Source organism: Pan paniscus, chromosome 10 (genome assembly GCF_029289425.2).
Source record: "Pan paniscus chromosome 10, NHGRI_mPanPan1-v2.0_pri, whole genome shotgun sequence".
Classification (NCBI taxonomy): domain Eukaryota; kingdom Metazoa; phylum Chordata; class Mammalia; order Primates; family Hominidae; genus Pan; species Pan paniscus.
This window is the reverse complement of record NC_073259.2, coordinates 65,585,939-65,603,918: the sequence shown is the minus strand read 5'-3', so window position 1 is coordinate 65,603,918 and position 17,980 is coordinate 65,585,939. Positions and strand designations below refer to the sequence as shown.

Sequence of the window (17,980 nt, the reverse complement as noted above, 5' to 3'; positions counted from 1 at the left end):
TTGTGGCAACCATTGCATCAGTTGCAGATACAATAGAAGAAAAATTTGTCCCATATTATGATATATTCATGTCCTCACTAAAGCACATCACTGAGCTTGCTGTTCAGAAGGAACTCAAGCTTCTGAGAGGAAAAATTATTGCATGCATTAGCAGTATTGGTCTTGCTGTTGGGAAGAAAAAATTTATGTAAGATGCATCAAATGTGATGCAGCTCTTGTTGAAGACACAATCAGACTTAAATAATACGGAAGATAATGACCCTCAGACCTCTTACATGGTTTCAGCATGGGCTAGAAAGTATAAAATTCTTGGAAAAGATTTTCAACAGTACCTTTCCTTGGTTATCGAGCCTCTTATTAAGACTGCTTCAGCTAAACCTGATGTTGCTCTCTTAGACACACAGGATGTGGAGAATATGAATGATGATGATGCCTGGCAACATGTAAATCTTGGAGACCAACAGCGTTTTGGAATTAAAACTTCAGGACTTGAAGCAAAAGTAACTGCTTGCCAGATGTTGGTTTACTATGCTAAGGAGTTAAGGGAAGGGTTTGTGAACTATACAGAACAAGTTGTGAAGCTGATGGTTCCTTTACTGAAATTTTATTTCCATGACAATGTTCGAGTGGCAGCAGCAGAGTCCATGCCTTTTCTCCTGGAATGTGCAAGAATTTGTGGCCCAGAGTATCTTGCACAGATGTGGCAATTCATACATAACCCCTTAATCAAGGCTATTGGTACTGAACCAGATACAGATGTGCTCTCAGAAATAATGAATTATTTTGCAAAGTTCGTTGAAGTTATGGGAGATGATTGCCTTAATGATGAATACTTGGAAGAACTGGGAGGAACACTGAGAGCAAAACTTGAAGGGCACTTTAAAAACGAAGAATTGTGACAGGTTAAAAGTCAGGAAGAAAACTATGATCAAAAGGTTGAGATGTCTCTGCAAGATGAGGATGAATGTGATGTTTATATTCTGACCAAAGTATCAGATATTTTGCACACATTATTTAGTACTTATAAGGAAAAGATTTTACCATGATTTGAACAACTACTTCCATTAATTGTAAATCTAATTTGTTCAAGTAGGCCATGGCTAGGCAGACAGTGGGCATTGTGCATATTTGATGACATCACAGAGCACTGCAATCCAACTTCATTTAAATATTTAGTCCAACTTCATTTAAATATGTAGACTATTTTTGGTGGCCAATGCTACTAAATGTGTGAGATAACAACCCTGAAGTCAGGCAAGCTGCTGCTTACGGCCTGGGTGTCATGGCACAGCTTGGTGGAGATGATTGTCATTCTTTATGTTCAGAAGCTGTCCCACTGCTGGTAAAAGTTATTAAGTGTGCAAATTCCAAAACAAAAAAAAAATGTCATTGCTACAGAGAACTGTATCTCCGCACGAGGGAAGATTTTGAACTTTAAGCCTAACTGTGTAAATGTAGATGAAGTTCTTTCATACTGGCTATCATGGCTTCCACTGCATGAAGATAAATAGGAAGCTATTCAGACTTTGAGTTTTCTCTGTGACCTAATTGAAAGTAACCACCCAGTTGTAATTGGTCCAAATAATTCCAATTTTCCCAAAATAATCAGAATAATTGCAGAAGAAAAAATTAATGGGACTATTAACTATGAAGATCCCTGTGCCAAACGCCTAGATGATGTCGTGCCTCAGGTACAGACTCCTGAAGATTTATGGTTGGAATGTGTATCTCAACTTGATAATGAACAGCAGGAAGCCTTACAGGAGTTGCTAAATTTTGCTTGAAGCACTTTAATATAACTTGAATATTATCTACCATCAAAGCAACTACAAATAAGTGTTGTGAATGGATTTTATTATAAATCAGTGAACTGTTTTCTCTCTGCTAAGCTGTTTATAGTTCTTCCCATGTTTCTCCAGAATTAGTCAATGTTAGTCCTCTGTTTATCTTGTATGTTTTATCTCCCAAACACAGACCTTGGTGATAACCTGTGCTTCAAGCTGTCTTACAATATTTGTCACCTTTCCCCTAGTTGATGTGAAGTATATAAATTGCTGCTATTTGTTTGAACTATTATCAATGCTAGCCAAGCAGTATACTTGATGTGAAGATGTCATGCTATCACGATATGCTAAGAGCTCATGAAAATAAGACAGAATTTCCAGGACAAACATCTTTGGAATTGTGAGTGAAGGATATAGTGGCAGGCTTGTCCCTCCTTGATTAATACTCTTGATATTTGTGGTGATGGGAGGATGCTGGAACTAGGAGAGAGTTTTGAGATATTGCAGAGGATGTGGGATGTATATAAACTTTTTTATGATGTTCTCCTGGGAACTGGGTGGGACATATCCATATTCTACTTCCCAAGGTGTCCAGCTGAGAGTTAGAGAACTTTTAAATTTCTTTAGCCAGACTGGTCTCTATTTTTTTAAGTTATCCAGGACTCCAAGAACCATAGTTACTGAAAAGGGATTCCTGATTCATCTAACATTGGTAGCATGTAACAGTGTTCGACAAATAGTAAGTCATCAGTATTCTTGGAAGTCAGTGTTGTGTGTTTCAGGAGAGTATTATTTTGTATATGTATGCCATTTCCCCCCTGCAAAGCAGTTCAACAAGAAGAGAAGCTCTGATGTTAGGGCTTAAATTGATTTATATTTCAAAGAATTCCCTAATAGATTCTATAGTAGCACTGAAGGGTATTCTATTGTAAAACTCAGAGGAAAGCAAATGTAATTTTCTTTGAACATGAAAAAGAAAGCAACTTTGAGAGTAGTCATTTAGCAGTAGATGTGCATTATTATGAGAAAACAGTTCTATAAATTCAGGGTTAATTCTATTAATTGGAATGTCGGTCTCTAATGTCTAGCTTATTATAGGGTAGAAAAGAGCTTTCTACTCAGCTAATCATTAATCATTGATCCAAAACTTAAATACATCTATCATTTCCTGGGGCTATTGTGAGTACTGTATATGTATTTAGCAAATATTTAAGACCTAGTAAGTGCTCAATAAATTGTAGCTGTTACTACAAAAGAAAAAATTACTTTTTAAAAAAATATACAACCATAATCACACATACTAGAGAAGAAAACTTAAAACTCTAAGTAATTCTTAGGTAAAAATAAAAATAAAAATAATGAAATCATCAAAAATGATTTTAATTGAACTTAAAAATTGTTAAGATGGTAAATTTGATATGTGCATTTTTTCATAATTTAAAAAATAAAAATAGTATAGAAAAACACCTGTGAGGAGGAAAGAATTATTCAGGAAAAATTGTATAAATCTGAAAACATGGAAAGTATTTATAACAAGATGCTAGAAAAAAAAACCAAAAGAGGTAGAAGAAAAAATATAATAAAAATAAATGATGTAATGAAAATCATTTAAAATAACATTAAAAATAAAGATAATTAACAAATCCAAAAACTAATGGGAAAAAAACACAAACACAACTAGTAATAAAAAAGGGGAAATAAATTATGATAGATTTATTTTTTCAAATCATAAGTGAACATATTTTTATGCCCTCTATTTTAAAACCTAAATTTAATAAGAAATATCTAGATACAGAAACTAACATATTATAGAAAATTCTTAGTGAACTAAAAAAGGAAAATTTTTTGACTTGATAAAGTATGTCTCACAAAATGCTACAGTTACTTAGTAGGTTTACGCATTACATTTTTAAAAGCATTCCCCAAAATATGCAAAATACAACCAGGAAGTCCACTATCATCTCTCATATTCAATTTGGAGATCTTTGCCAATCGAATAAAACAAACTAATAACAAAAACCTCAGAAGATTAAGTTCAGAAAGGAAGCTAAAATATAACATTTTCACACAAAATGCTCTTTACACAGAAAACACTTTTAAATTGCACAGAAAAGATACAAGAGACAAATGGGAACCCAAGAAATCATCTTGGGTAACAACAACATAAGAGGGAGGAAATGTAGAATTCTCAAGTCTAGATAAAATTATTTTATATTCAGAAAAAATTTTATATTCTTTGAAGATATCTCTGTTTTTTATATTTAGTAACAGAACATGGAAATATATAAAGCAAAAATGTACAAAGTGAAGAGAAAGGTTAGAAAAAATTATGTTAACATTATCCACCACTATTCAGTAAGTGAAGTGAACATATATCAAATTTATCTATCTGCCAAAGCTGTATTTCAATCTAAATTTGTTCATTAAATGACTTTGACTGAAATTTGTTTCAGTAAGTCCTTTAGGTGATGCTGATGCCAGTTTGAGAACCACTGCTCTGTAAGATGTAAGCCAGGCTACCCACTTTTGTATTTCTTTTTTAGTGTTCTTGTGTCAACCTAAATATTACTTCCTCAGGGAAACTTTCCATGATCATTTAGTCCAGATTTTAGCAAACTTCTTTCGTAAAACACCATGGTCTCTCTCTCATATATTTTTTTATTTTTTAAATAATCTTTTAAAAATGTTAAAACCACTCATAGTTCACTGGCTGTATCAAGGCAGGCCTCTGTCTGATTTGCCTATGGGCTGTGGTTTGTCAGCTCCTGATGTAGAGTAGTTAAATGGTCAGTATTTCACTGACATAGCACCTATCACAACTACAATAATTCTTTGTAAAATTATCTGTTTAATTTTTATTATCTCTATTACACTATAAACTCCATAAAAGCAGTGATAAAAGTGCCTCTCTACATCACCATTTTATTCCTAATACTGATGTAGACTATATAATTTATTGTCCAAACTTGGACACTTTTGGAGTGAAGTGGTTGTAACTATTAACAGTTACAACTTGATAAAACATATACACCAGGACAGATCTATGAAAATCAACAGTGTAGGTCACCCTACAGCGCTTAGCACAGAGATTCCTACATAGTAATTTCTTAGGGAATAGCTGTTGGAAGATTAGTAGATAAATGAAAGAACAAATGAATGAATGAATAAGGTATGTAAAAAATGATTGCTTTCTTACCTGGCCAAAATAAGGGAGTCCCTGTTTGTAGGACATATCCATATTCTCAAAACTAATCTTCACCACTGATGAGTCTATGTATACGTACTTGGAGCCTGTAAGCTGCACACCTGCAGTCAATTAAGTATTATTGAGAAAATGTCACTTCCAAAAACAGACAAACAGAGCTTCTGAAAAAAACCACAAAAGCTCACCATTCCTTCTAATAGTTTCCCTTCCCTTTCCTAAGCAGTTTTAATATTTAGGTACTTCAGATGTCTTTTATAAAGAAAGTTAATCAAGATGGCACAAAATGCTTGTGCCAACTGGTGTTGCTGCTTTTTATAAAATATCCAATTCACTTACCATTTCTTCATGATGGATTAGTAAACGTTGATTTCTCATTATTCCTAAGTGATTGTTTAACATTTCTTTTACTCTCTGCTTGCCTAAAACATATACTTTAATTTATTAATAGTAAGAATTGTAATATATGTGTATTATTAAAAATGGAAATGCTTAAAAAAGAAAATACAAATTACCAAATATCAGATATCTCCAAGAGAACCAAAATTAGCATTTTAGGCTTTTTCCCACAAGTTCTATTTCTCTTTATATTTATCATTTATATTAATATGTTTGAGATTGTGTGTGTATATGTGTACATGCACACATACACTCAATATGTGCAAATGTATATGTAGTTTTACATGTTTTTTATCATTATTTTATAAAGTTTTTGTAAAACCTTATAAAAACTTATATTTTTAATTGCTACATTATTTCTCATATAAATATGGACATATGTTATCATGTAGCAAGCCCTTCCCTCCTTCCTTCCTTTCCTTCCTTCCTTCTCTTTCTTCCTTCCTTCCTTTCTTTCTTTCTTTTTCTTTCTCTCTCTTCCTTTCTTTCTCTCTCTTTCTCTCTCTCTCTCTTTCTCTCTCTCTTTCTTTCTCTTTTTTTTTTTTTTTGAGATAGGGTCTCATTCTGTTGCCCAGGCTGGAGTGCAGTGGTGCGATCATGGCTCACTGCAGCCCCAACCTCCTGGGCTCAAGTGATCCTCCCACCTTAGCCTCCTGAGTAGCTGGGACTACAGCTGCATGACACAACACCCAGCTAATTTTGTATTGTTTGTAGAGACGGGGATGTTGCCACCGAGGATGGTCTCAAACTCCTAGGCTCAAATAATTCTTCTGCCTCAGCCTCCCCAGGTGCTGGGGTTATAGGTGTGAGCCACTGTGCCTGGCTATTCTTTTATTATTTATTTAGTTCAGCATGACAAATATACCTAATTATCAATTAAATGTTTGTTTAATACTTGAATTTCCTCTGGATGTGACAGATACCTCTAAAACTTTGAAGACTGATATAAGTACATTAGTAATTTAATATTTCACGAACAGAAATTTTGCTGAAATATCAGTTACATATGCGTAAGTTTAAAAGTACTATAGTAACACAAAGTGGTCAGCACAGAAAAAAGCATTTCAAGGATTAAGACTTACCATTTTGTGCTCTAGGAAGAAGGGGTATTAGGTCCAGGAGATACAAGAAATTAGTCATTAGAAATATTATTGGCCGGGCGAGGTGGCTCACGACTGTAATCCCCGCAATTTGGAAGGCCGAGGCGGGAGGATCACCTGAGGTCAGGAGTTTGAGACTAGCCTGGACAACATGATGAAACCCCGTCTCTCTACTAAAAATGCAAAAACCTAGTCGGGCGTGATGGTGGGCGCCTGTAATCCCAGCTACTCGGGAGGCTGAGGCGGAAGAATCGCTTGAATCTGGCGGGCGGAGGTCGCAGTGAGCTAAGATTACGCCACCGCACTCTAGCCTGGGCAACAAGAGCGAAACTCCGAAAAAGAAAAAGAAGGAAGGGAGGAAGGGAGGAAGGGAGGGAGGGAGGGAGGGGGGAGGGAGACAGATTTTCCTGGATGAGATAAAGATTTTTCACTGGATTTATTTTCAGAGGCTTAGTAAAATATTCTCCCCAAACTATCTTACTTCCCATGTTCTAATTCTATGCTCACCAAAAAAATTTTATAATCGACAACTACATGTCTCAATTATATTTATCTGTGGAATGATTACGGAAAAGGAATATGCTTATATCTAAAACCAGATACTCCCATTATAAATCAATAAATTGGCATTCTTACTTCTATTGTAGCCTTATTTGAATGTAATACTTGACCATCCATCAACATGTGTGTGAAAATTTTGGTTGATATATGAAACATTCAGAATTTGAATCAGATGAACCCAATGAAAAGCCCTCAGGGAAAAAATGATTGTATTAACATTGTATAGTTGGCAATCAGGTAACAATTCGAATGAGACAGTGATATCCATTGGGGTCTGGCTTCTTAGAGAGCATTACCTGTTCCGTCCTCTGTAACAAGAGCATGCACTTTGAGGAAACTCCAGTATCCTTCCCGATTTCACTCAAAAGCATCTGTGTTAATAAGCTTGGAGACACAGCCATCTTTCCCCAACTGAAAAGAACAATAAAAAAAGTTATATTTTAAAGGAAGACTGTAAGAAATAGCTATAATAGGGAAAATGTGTGACCTCACTGAAGCAACTTTAAGAATATTGTATTACCCAAGTTTTAGTTTTTTAAAATAATCCATTGTGTTTCTATAATTATATTTTCAGTTCATGTATTTACCTATAACTATTTATTTTTTAATAAATATTAACTCTTACAATATTGTGTTTTAAAAAACTCTTCATGGTGACATTATTTTGTTATTATACAAGATAATAAACACATCCATCACTAGTCATGTATTCACACATGATATTTGCAATTTTGGTAATTTCAGCCATGTTCTTTTCAACTCAGTTTTGAAACTGAGTTTTATATTATTTAGTTACCATGCCTTGGACATTTATGGGACTATTTACACAGCAGTTAGGGACACAGGCTTTACAGTCAAACACCAGAATTTGAACCCTGGCTTTACCACTTATTACTTCATACAAAATGAAATCTTAATAAAGAGCTTGTAGAATTGTATTACATTAGATAATAACTGGAGAGTGTTTATTTAGCACAGGGCCGGCACTTAGTAAACATTCAGTAGGCAGTAGATTTTTAAATTAGATTCCTTTACATTTCTCTCAGTGTCTAGTCAAGTGACAATGTCTCACTAAGTGAAATTTTTAAAGTGTCACAATTAGTAACCAAAATTAAACAGGATGAATTGTCAAATATTTTTAAAATGTGGGATAAATTGTGCTCATAGGTTCCTGGACTATAATATTGGGGAAAAACTGAGTTCTTATTCTACTCCTTCATCTTATGATGATATGAGGAAATCTAGTCCTCAAGATGTGGGTGAGATGTCAAAATCCTGTGCTACTTCAGGGGGTCCTTGAAACTATAAGAAGGTCTAGAACCATTTCCAGAAGCTTAAAGATCTAGAAAAATTTCCACTATACTAAAGGTGAATAATTAGATAAATTATTTAGTCCACACTCCTGCTTTACATGTGCATTTGATTATTTTAACTTTTATTTTAGGTTCAAGGGTACCTGTGCAGGTTTGTTATATAGGTAAATTGTGTGTCAAGGGGGTTTGGTGTACAGATTATTTCACTATCCAGGTAATAAGCATAGTATCCAATAGGTAGTTTTTTCTATCCTCACCCCTTCCCACCCTACATGTACATTTTAAATTTCCAGATCTCTCAAATCTCCTGAAGGGCATCTCTATAATATAGCCGTCTTCGATAATGCATTCTGGGATCTACCTACCCTGTGCACTCGGCTTATATTGGTTTAGTCTCGTCTAGAGTGTGCATCTTTAAAGATTATGACTGCTTCATAAAGTGCAAAACCCATGAGGATAGTACCTGATCTGTCTTGCTCAACAATGAAGCTTCTAAATAAAATTATTCTTGCATATTAAAAGACCTCAATATTTATCTGTTGAATGAATTTGTGGAGAAAATTTTTGTATCCCTGATATCCCTAAAGATACAGCCCCACTAATTATTTAAATATTTATATGACTTGGTTGGGGTGCAGTGGCTCACACCTGTAACCCCAGCACTTTGGGAGACCGAAGCGGGCAGATCACATGAGATCAGGAGTTCAAGACCAGGCTGGCCAACATGGTGAAACCCCGTCTCTATTAAAAATACAAAATTAGCTGGGCGTGGTGGTGCACGCCTGTAGTCCCAGCTTCTTGGGAGGTTGAGGCACGAGAATTGCTTGAACCCGGGAGGCAGAGGTTGCGGTAAGCCAATATCGCGCCACTGCACTCCAGCATGGGCGACACAGTGAGACTGTCTAAAAATATATATGTATTGACATGTATTTATGATCTAGTTTTGCTGCACCCATGATCTTGAGCAATGTATTTAACCTCTTTCTGCTTTAATCCACTCATCAGTAAGGGGGCGATAATAGTACCCCCTCATAGGGTACTATTTGTTTTGAGAATCAAATGCACATAAACTACTTAGCTCAGTGACTGAAACACAATAAGCATCCATTAAATGTTAGCAATTATTATTATTATAATTGTTACTATTGTTAGCGTTTATTGTCCACATTTTTTAAATTTAAGAATTAGAAGGTTCTTAATTATTTCCAACCTAAAGTATTCTCTAAACAGGACAGGAATATGTGACACTGTGTGTGTGCACCTGTGTGTGTGTGCACACATGTGTGTGGATAAATGGTATCACACTGTAGTATGGGGATTGCAGCTGGCAGTTGTATATTAGACAGTCAGATCTGGCATGATTATAGCTGAAAGCCTTGCTACATCCTAGACCAGCCTGTTTGTGTCCGTTTTCTGAATGTTTGTTCTCAAATCTTCCAAGTAGATCTTTTAGGAAATTCCTCCTTTGTCAGTTTGGAAAAGTTGATTCTTCTCTTTAGTGGTTAAGAACCTGACTGATAGGGTTCCCATCTGGAGCTCCTATATACACTTATTTCCAGTGAGAATAGGTTGAGAGGAAAATAATTATACATCTAACACTCTTGAATATGCAGAAACATCACATCTCCCTGACTAAATTCACAAAGTATAAAATAAAGAACAGGACATATGTTCCCAGTAAATTGATAGGGTGTAGATTTTGATATGAAACCAAATGTATTTTTAATTAAGAATCGAAATTTACTACTCAGTTTCTGATACTATAATTTGCTTTTCGTCAGTCAATAGAAAATGAAACTTAGCATGACAAAAGAGGAATATAAAATTTACAAATAGGAATAGAAATATAGAATAAAAGTATTTATTTTAACTGTAAAGAGGAAAACAAGAAGAAAGGAAGGTAAATGGAAGGTGAGGATAAAAAGTTAATGCAAACCTATTTATAATTTTGCTAATATACCTCTTACCTGAATGGTAAAATTTTTACAGAGTGAACTGATAAGATGAGCACATGAATGATAAGCCGTAGATTCTCTGCACACACTAAGTTGGACCTTCCCGTCCACAGGTTCACCATAGGTATATCTAATAGAAGAATATAACAACAACACAATTACAGAGGTCAAGGTCGTTTTTAATCTGTATAGGGTTTTGAAACCTTTATTTAGTAGCTGAAACCAGCACTGTAACAACATTTAAATAGCTAGTTACCATAAATTGTATTTTCTGGAGGAAATCTAAAACAATGGTACGGACTAAAATTGAGTTGAATGCTTTAGGCAAAAATATATTTTAATTAAAAAGGTTGAAATAGGCATGTAGAAGTTATATATCTAAGTCACTAAAATACAATGTAAACAAAAAAACAAAAAAATACATCAGTCATTATTTCATTAAAAATAATATTTTTTGCATACTGATAGCAATGCAGTATTGAAAAACAAAAAATGAAATAAAATAACATTTTGCTTCTTTTAGTTTTTTTGTTTTTAAACTGCTATTATGAGCATATTTTATGGTTTTTACTTTTAAAATGTAAATTATATTTATTTATTTATTTATTTTTTATAAATGTCATTTTAAGCCATCAGATTTTGGGGTAATTTCTTTTTGTTTGTTTGTTTTGGAAAGAAGTAAAACTGTTCATTTTTTTATTATTATATTTTAAGTTCTGGGATATATGTGCAGAAGGTGCAGGTTTGTTACATAGGTATACATGTGTTATGGTGGTTTGCTGCACCCATCAACCCATCATCTACATTAAGTATTTCTCTTAATGCTATCCCTCCCCTTGCCCCCAACCCCCGACAGGCCCCGGTGTGTGATGTTCCCCTCCCTGTGCCCATATGTTCTCACTGTTCAACTCCTACTTCTGAGTGAGAACATGTGGTGTTTGGTTTTCTGTTCCTGTGATAGTTTGCAGATAATGATGGTTTCCAGTTTCATCCATGTCCCTGCAAAGGACATGAACTCATTCTTTTTTATGGCTGCATAGTATTCCATGGTGTGTATGTGCCCCATTTTCTTTACCCAGTCTAACATCGATGGGCATTTGGGTTGGTTCCAAGTCTTTGTTATTGTGAATAGTGCTGCAATAAACGTACGTGTGCAGGTGTCTTTATAGTAGAATGATTTATAATCCTTTGGGTATATACCCAGTAATGCAATTGCTGGTCAAATGCTGTTTCTGGTTCTAGGTCTTTGAGGAATGGCCACTGTGTCTTCCACAGTGGTTGAACTAATTTACACTCCCAACAACAGTGTAAAAGCATTCCTATTTCTCCACATCCTCTCCAGCATCTGTTGTTTACTGACTTTTTAATGATCGCCATTTTAACTGGCATGAGATGGTATCTCATTGTGGTTTTGATTTGGATTTCTCTAATGACCAGTGATGATGTCATTGTTTTTTTCATATGTTTGTTGGCTGCATAAATGTCTTCTTTTAAGCAGTGTCTGTTCATATCCTTCACCCACTTTTTGATGGGGTTGTTTGCTTTTTCTTGCAAATTTATTTAAGTTCCTTATAGATTCTGGATATTAGCCCTTTCTCAGATGGATAGATTGCAAAATTTTTCTCCCATTCTGTATGTTGCCTGTTCACTCTGATTATAGTTTCTTTTGCTATGCAGAAGCTCTTTAGTTTAATTAGATCCCATTTGTCAATATTGGCTTTTGTTGCAATTGCTTTTGGTGTTTTAGTCATAAAGTATTTGCCCATGCCTATGTCCTGAATGGTATTGCCTAGGTTTTGTTCCAGGGTTTTTATGGTTTTAGGTCTAACATTTAAATCTTTAATCCATCTTGAGTTAATTTTTGTATAAGGTGTAAGGAAGGGGTCCAGTTTCAGTTTTCTGCATATGGCTAGCCAGTTTTCCCAACACCGTTTATTAAATAGGGAATCCTTTCCCCATTGTTTGTTTTCATCAGGTTTGTCAAAGGTCAAATTGTTGTAGATGTGTGGTGCTATTTCTGAGGCCACTGCTCTGTTCCATTGGTCTATATATCTGTTTTGGTACCAGTACCATGCTGTTTTGGTTACTATAGCCTTGTGGTATAGTTTGAAGTCAGGAATCCAACTTCCAAGGGATGTGAAGGACCTCTTCAAGGAGAACTACAAACCACTGCTCAAGGAAATAAGAGAGGACACAAACAAATGGAAAGACAATCCATGCTCATGGATAGGAAGAATCAACATCGTGAAAGTGGCCATGCTGCCCAAAGTAACTTATAGATAAAATGCTATTCCCATCAAACTAACATTGACTTTCTTCACAGAATTGGAAAAAGCTACTTTAAAGTTCATATGGAACCAAAAAAGAGCCCACATTGCCAAGACAATCCTAAGCCAAAAGAACAAAGCTGGAGGCATCACTCTACCTGATTCAAACTATACTACAAGGCTACAGGAACCAAAACAGCATGGTACTGGTACCAAAACAGAGATATAGACCAATGGAACAGAACAGAGACCTCAGAAATAATACCACACATCTACAACCATCTGATCTTTGACAAACCTGACAAAAACAAGAAATGGGGAAAGGATTCCCTATTTAATAAATGGTGCTGGGAAAACTGGCTAGCCATATGTAGAAAGCTGAAACTGGATCCCTTCCTTACACCTTATACAAAAATTAATTCAAGACAGATTATTAAAGACTTAAATGTTAGACCTAAAATCATAAAAACCCTAGAAGAAAACCTAGGCAATACCATTCAGGACATAGGCATGGGCAAGGACTTCATGTCTAAAACACCAAAAGCAATGGCAACAAAAGCCAAAATTGACAAATGGGATCTAATTAAACTAAAGAGCTTCTGCACAGCAAAAGAAACTACCATCAGAGTGAAGAGGCAACTGACAGAATGGGAGAAAATGTTTACAATCTACCCATCTGACAAAGGGCTAATATCCAGAATCTACAAAGAACTTAAACAAATTTACAAGAAAAAATCAAATAACCCCATCAGAAAGTGGGCGAAGGATATGAACAGACACTTCTCAAAAGAAAACATTTAAGCAGCCAACAGACACATGAAACAATGCTCATCATCACTGGCCATTAGAGAAATGAAAATCAAAACCACAATGAGATACCATCTCACACCAGTTAGAATGGCAATCATTAAAAAGTCAGGAAACAACAGGTGCTGGAGAGGATGTGGAGAAACAGGAACATTTTTACACTGTTGGTGGGACTGTAAATTAGTTCAACCATTGTGGAAGACAGTGTGGTGACTCCTCAAGGATCTAGAACTAGAAATACCATTTGACCCAGCTATCCCATTACTGGGTATATACCCAAAGGATTATAAATCATGCTGCTATAAAGACACACGCACACTTATGTTTATTGCGGCACTATTCACAATAGCAAAGACTTGGAACCAACCCAAATGTCCATCAATGATAGATGGACATATACACCATGGAATACTATGCAGCCATGAAAATGGATGAGTTCATGTCCTTTATAGGGACATGGATGAAGCTGGATACCAACATTCTGAGCAAACTATCGCAAGGACAGAAAACCGAACACCACATGTTCTCACTCATAGGTGGGAATTGAACAATGAGAACACTTGGACACCGGGTGAGGAACATCCCACACTGGGGCCTGTCGTGGGGTGGGGGCAGTGGGGAGGGATAGCATTAGGAGATATACCTAATGTAAATGACAAGTTAATGGGTGCAGCACAGCAACATGGCACATGTATACATTTGTAACAAACCTGCATGTTGTGCACATGTACCCTAGAACTTAAAGTATAATTTAAAAATTTTTAAATAGGTAGAAAGAGCAAAGAACAAAATTCCTTGTAAGGAATAACAGTAGATTCCTCTTGGCTACGTTTTATGACAATTTCTCAATTTCATCTTCCAAATTACTAATTCTCTCTTAAGCATCATCGATCCTTCTAGTCAGCCTTTCTACACATATATTTTTAAATTAATAATATGCCTAATTTCAAGGTCTTTAATTATTTTTAAAGTTACACTATTGACTCATATCTGACTATACACATTTTACTTATTTCTAAATTTTTTTCTGATTGATGTTCAACAGTTTTCTCAGGTATATATTGCTCTTTTTTTTGTTTATATAATACCTTGATTTCAAGTCATTAGAATCTTCAACCATTTAGTGATTCATGCTTATGTTTTGGGATTCCCAGCTGGCTTGTCCTAGAGTGCTTTATTTTGCTTATGCAATACTTCTCCAGTAAAAATGACACAGGAGCCAACACACAGCCACTGTGATAGGGAAGTACCCAGACATTTGGGCTTTGGGGATTTCTGTTACTCAGGGGATTTTCCAGCAATGCTGGCAATTCCCTGCCTTTATGACCCAACTACAATGAGACTTTTCAGTCTCTGCCTTTTCTGTATTCTTCCAACTCTGGAGGTGAAGCACAAGGTAGTGACATCAAAAAGTTAGCCATGCTTCTTCTTGACTCTTAAAGACTTCCAGCCTAAAGTAGACACAGGAAGGAGGACAGGCAAAGCTTTCACCTTAAAGTTTGGCATGGAATTTTAGATTACTGTAGTGAAGCTCTCCTAATAACTAGAAATTACCAGGTCACTTTTTATTTTTAATTATGCAAAATTAAAAGGAAAAGTAGTATACATGAGTCAGGGAAAAGTAGTACACATCAGGTCTGAGGAGACAAAGTTTTAATGTTTGCACCCTGGCTCTCTTTGCTGGTTATATAAACTCTGTGAATGTTGCTTAACTTAGTGACAAGAAGAGGGGAAAACAACCTGACCTGCTTCACTGCTACTCCTGCCACACGTTAATCCTCACTATTTGCCCCTAAGTCCCTGTCTGCCCTTAGTATCCTCCACACTGTGCCCCGCCATTACCCTAGAGCCACTTGTAACTCTTACAGCAGTTTTCTCTGTGATACATCTTGAGCTTCAGTTTTCTTTTATAATCATGTAATACATAAAGATTGAATTGAGAAATCGTCATAAACAGAAGATATTGTCCAATGGAAATTTCTGGGAGATGGAATGTTCTATGTTTTATGTCTATGCTCTCCAATTCAGTGGCCACTAGTCACATGTGACAGCTTGAAATGTGGCTAACGCAACTGAATATTTAGTTTTAATTAAAACTTAAATAACCACATGTGGTCATGGCTACTGTATTGGCTGGTGCAAAACAATATGTTATCTTATGATGTAAGAAAGACAGTAGTCAGTTGTCTTAAACTGTTACATAAAACCACGTGTCATAACATGCATTAAAAGAATTATAGATGCATGGAAGAATTCATAAAATCAGCAAAATAATTTCACACCTTCTTTTTCCCTTACCTTCTACACATTTATATTTTACTTCTTTTTAGCCATCTATCCCATTCTAATATCTTTCTATGAATACATTATTCTATTGTGTACAATTTCAACTTACAAGGCACAGACATTCACTTTGAATTCAGAGTCCACAACTAAGATATTTTCTGGTGCATCCACAGTCATTTGAAATTTGGGTAACACTGCCAGTAAAAAATATATATATATTATAATGTGTATATTATATATTATTAACGTAAATACATATTAACATAAATACATTCATACAAAACAATTGTTTCTCCTTTACAAACCATCAACCTTTGCTTATGTTTGCCATTAATAAACAGTGTGAGGAGGACGCTGAAGTGCCTAAGACTGGATTTTGGAATTGGATAGAAAATGCATATTTTGAATTCCAAATTCATCAATTTTCAGGTGTTGAACTTGGGAAAGTGTTTCTCAATATCTTCATCTTTAAAATAGTAATAAAGATACTACAATAGAAATTTTATGAAGATTTTAGGAGAAAATATGAAGGGACTAATGGCTAACATATGACTAATGTTAATTCCATTCTTCTCATAAGAAGTGCTTTACATCCCAGAAACTATCATATAAGATAGAATCCAGATACTACAAAAGGACGATAGATAGCCTAGGTTAACAGAGAATTGCAGGAAGATTATGGGCTGAACTAGGAGATAAAAATCACAGTAGATGGAGAACCCTAAAATAGTAACAGAGGACAAGGAAAGAGGAAAGGAAGAGATACTCACTTGAAAATTCATTATTTAATAATCCTGCCCTTACAAAATTGGAAAGATTTTATAATTTTTTTATTAATAGGTAATATTTTCATTGCTATTATTTACCATATTCTTCCACAGAGAAGGAGTGATATGTTTTCTTCTCATCGAGCATCTCCACGGTGATTTCATACCATCCGAGGATGGGCTCTGAGATTAACTGGAAGGAGAGTTGTAGAATCCCTCCCACAGACTCCTCATTCACCCACTGTTGTATTCGATTGCCTTCTGGATCCTGAGAATAAGAAAGTGTATTTTTGCATGCTGGATGTTTTTATTCATTATAAAGTTTCAGCAAGGTGTTTCCTACTTAGGTTTCCAACTTACTTAGGATTCAAAACATGAGTGTGTCCTCACATCACCCAAGGAGAATTGGTTACTCTCGTATCTGGGGTCACATAGATGCATATTACAGCACTTAGTATATTTTAGAGCTAGCTGTGATTTTTTTACATTTATTTTCTGTGTCAATCTCTGATTTCTTAAAGGCGAGCCATATTTTATCCCCAGTGCATAAAACATTAAGTGTACATTTATATACATTCAACAACTAAACATTAAATTAAATACAATCATACTTGCCCGTTGTCTATATTATTATTGTCTGTATTAATGGGTGCATGCTAATATGAATCACATGGTGATGGGGGTGGAAACCTATTTCTGTCCTCTTGAGGCTGTCTACATGAAATTAATAATTCTGCGACAATTTAAATAGACAATCTTCCCTGTGAGCTGCCTTTTGATTTTGAGGTTTGGAGAGATGTTCAAAAAATGAGAAAACAATTCTTCAACTATTAGTTATCTTACCTGAAGGGTGATCACTGGATACTGAAATAAAAATAAAAATAATGTTAATATATGAACTCAAGGTTTTTTTTCTAGATGAGTGAAGAGGTTAATTATAAATCTATTATTAAGCAAAGAAACATAAACACATTTAGGACAACCCAAACAAATACTGATTTCTGACTGAAAGGTTGAATATCTATTGATTATATTGAAACTCATCTGCCTAGTTTTCAAGAATTTTCATTTACTTCTCTCTCTTTCACAACATACACCCTGCAGTCTCAGTAAGCAACCCTGCCCTTGGGTCTCTCCAACATAATAAAAATGCCCTCTTAGATGAATCATAACTTCCTTATCAACAAATTCGTGGTCAGTCTTCACTCTGACAGTTGCAATGTTTTACACTGCTGGTTGCCTCTTTTTGAAATGCTTCAATTTTGATTTCTGTATCTAGCACTAATTTTTTTTGTCTTAGATTATTGGCCATTCCTATACTCCACCATTTCCTTATCAGACAAGTAAATAAATGTAGACATTTGCCCAAGTTTCCCTTGCAGAGTTTCCTCTCCTTCTTCCTTCTCCTTCCACCTCTCTGTATCTCCTCTCAGTTCTCTCCATGTTTACCACAATTGCCCCCTCTAAACCTATAGTCAACAGTTTGACTTTCATCTCTTAGTGTTTTCTCTCAGGACCTTAAAACTAACAAGTTGAAAT

General features: G+C 35.3%; 1 protein-coding gene, 1 long non-coding RNA gene and 1 pseudogene across 2 annotated transcripts in view; 1 reads left to right on the top strand and 2 right to left on the bottom strand.

Annotated features, from left to right (window-relative positions):
* Window positions 1–17,980, bottom strand: part of LOC117975311 (ovostatin homolog 2-like) — a 110,086-nt gene that overhangs the window by 64,172 nt on the left and 27,934 nt on the right.
* On the top strand, window positions 473–1,784 carry LOC117975462 (ran-binding protein 6-like; annotated as a pseudogene).
* On the bottom strand, window positions 7,430–16,671 carry LOC134728441 (uncharacterized). The gene is made up of 3 exons (XR_010108834.1): window positions 16,541–16,671; window positions 10,327–10,444; window positions 7,430–7,457 (listed from the first exon to the last, which is right to left on the bottom strand). It is a non-coding gene; the product is annotated as an uncharacterized LOC134728441 (long non-coding RNA).